This window comes from Rattus norvegicus, chromosome 6 (assembly GCF_036323735.1).
Source record: "Rattus norvegicus strain BN/NHsdMcwi chromosome 6, GRCr8, whole genome shotgun sequence".
Taxonomy (NCBI): Eukaryota; Metazoa; Chordata; class Mammalia; order Rodentia; family Muridae; genus Rattus; species Rattus norvegicus.
In genome coordinates, this window is record NC_086024.1 from 75802182 (window position 1) to 75804849 (window position 2668).

Here is a 2668-nt window from a genome sequence, read left to right on the forward strand (position 1 = left end):
GTGTTCTGCAATGTGCCTGGTGCCTTCAGAAATCAGTAGAGGAGGTCAATCCCCTGGAACTGGGGTTTCAGATAACCATCTGTGAGCTGTCTTGTGATTGCTGTGAATGAGCCTGGGTCCTCTGGAAAAGCAACCAGTGCTCTTAACTGCTGAGCCTTTTTTTCCCAGCCCCATCTTGATTTATTCTTGATACATTTCTGGTGATGAATTCTAATTATTTCCTTCAGTTTTTGGCTTGTAGTACAGTTTGACTCTGTGTTGAACATGGATTTACGGTATGATAAAGACCAGTTTGACAAGTTTTTCAGAGTATCTACTTTCTGTATTCTATCTTAGAACTCTTTGTTCACCCCAAGATTGAAAAAAAGTTTCCTATGTTTTCTTCTATAATATCTATCTCAAGTTAATTTTTCACTTCGCTCTGAGAAATACTGAAACCACACCAAACTAGCAGAGTTTCTGACCTTCGTCCCTCATTTTACAGCCCACAGAGCTATGACTTGAACAGTAAAGGCTTTGCTGTTATTTAAAATCACAACAAATATTTCCTCCAAGTAGGCAGGTTTTACACATTTGTACTGTAACAGGGCTAACTCGCCATTTGATATGCAGGAAAAGAAAAGGAAGTACAAGGGTGACTCTGCTGTCTACTCCAAAGTGAGCGCTGTAAATCCTCAAATTCCCCTCTCAGGCCAAGGAGGTGGGCTTCCGCCCTTCCATCTGTGTTCCGGATGTTTGGTTACCAGGCAACGCGCTAGCGCCTGCCAGGCACCTGTGAAGGGGTGCGGCCCCTGGTCCCAGAGCCTGGTCCTGCACCTAACGGCGCCTGCGCAAAATGTGCACGGGATGGCACTACCTGCGACTGGCCACCGAAGGGCGTGGCCGCCCAGTCTAACTCCTCGGGTCCAGGCGCCGCCAGCGCCTGCTGGTAATAGACTGCACCCCACACTCTCGAGGTGCTCACCGAACCTTGGCTACGCACCAAGAGTACGGGGCCGATAGTTCTGGGACCGAGCCGGTCTGTGCTGGGGAGGGATCACCTGGCGGGTTGGGCACACTTCTACAGGCACTGCGCTCCTACGTCGCAGTGGAATAGGTAACAAGTTCCATATTTTAGTGTGTGTGGGAGGGAGTAGTAGGTGATCGATTCGGGGCCCTGGTGACTTAGCTACCACACATTTCCCAAGCTCCCCACAGATGTCGGAAAAAAGGAGAGCCTCTCAGTGCGCCGGGATAGCGGACTGCTTAGAGAACTCTGCTTCCCAGGCCTCTAGAGAAGGGCTTTTACCCGACGTGCACCGGGCGCTTATTTGCATATCTCAGAGGTAAGCCACACGGAGCCACACTGCCAGAGCGATCCCCGCTCAGCAGCGGGGTTCACAAACCTAGCTATACAATTACTATGAGAAAACTTACTTCTTGTTCTCGGGTGGACAGGGAAACTCGGGAACATGTGCATGAAAATCACCCTAAGTAAAAAACGTAAGCAGTTATTGGCCCTTATATAATCTGCAGCCAGGAGTTCCGGTCGTGCTCGCTTCGGCAGCACATATACTAAAATTGGAACGATACAGAGAAGATTAGCATGGCCCCTGCGCAAGGATGACACGCAAATTCGTGAAGCGTTCCATATTTTGGTGCAGCTTTGCTCATTTTACAAACAGGTTTCTTGACAAAATTCCGACCAGCATCAACATTTGACTTCTCCCGCGCAGACAGCAGCATCTCCAAGTTGACACAGCACGTCACTGTTAGATGCCTACCCTAATTTATTATTGTATTTGGCTCCTAGTGCTTGTTTCCATCAACTAAAATCTGCTGTTATCAGATTTGTGTAATGCAGCATCGGCCAGTGTGTTTTCGAGGCGACATGCAGAGAGGCGCCTTGGGAGACAGAACCTAACGGCAGGCTGTGTTTTAGCTGTTACACACACTTGGGTCTACAAGCCGAGAGAGAATGAATTAGCGACACTCCCGTTGCTTCCCTATGAGGGAAAATTCATCAATGTAAATTAAAAAAAAAAAAAAAAGAACCATCAATCAATTCATAAACCAGGAGTCTGCTAAGTGAAAAATAGAATTCCCGGGGTGCTTCGGGTTTAGTATTGTGCAACTCCATCTTATAAATATATATACAATATCGCCAGCATTAAAAACCAGAGTCTCAATATTGGGAGAACTTTATTTAATACTGCAGAGAAATAGAAGTCGAGATTGCAAAATATGGAACGCTTCACGAATTTGCGTGTCATCCTTGCGCAGGGGCCATGCTAATCTTCTCTGTATCGTTCCAATTTTAGTATATGTGCTGCCGAAGCGAGCACGGTCATACTTTCTAGGCGCTAACTATATAAGGGCCTAATTTTGCAGAACATTTAACTTAGGGTGATTTTCATGTTCGCGTTCTAATTTTCCCATACATTCAGGAACTACAGAAAAGGTTTTACACGGGAATAGGCTCATAAACCCCGCTACTGAGTGGGGATCGCGCGGCACCGTGGGTCCCTGTAGTTTACCTCTGGGGATATGCAAATAAGCCCGGTGTATGTCGGGTAAGATTCCTCCTCCAGAGGCCTAGGGAGGGGAGTGAGTTCTGTGCTCTCTTCCTGCATGGCATGCCGGGACTGCGGGCTGTGGAGCCTCCCTACGTCTGTGAGCCGGTAGGCTT

General features: G+C 47.6%; 2 non-coding genes across 2 annotated transcripts; one reads left to right on the forward strand and one right to left on the reverse strand.

Annotated features, from left to right (window-relative positions):
* The first annotated feature begins 1530 nt into the window (after nt 1-1530).
* On the forward strand, nt 1531-1637 carry LOC120093278 (U6 spliceosomal RNA). Its single transcript, XR_005486387.1, has one exon. It is a non-coding gene; the product is annotated as a U6 spliceosomal RNA (small nuclear RNA).
* A 580-nt stretch (nt 1638-2217) lies between these two features.
* On the reverse strand, nt 2218-2324 carry LOC120093279 (U6 spliceosomal RNA). The gene has a single exon (XR_005486388.1). It is a non-coding gene; the product is annotated as a U6 spliceosomal RNA (small nuclear RNA).
* Between the last annotated feature and the right edge of the window lie 344 nt (nt 2325-2668).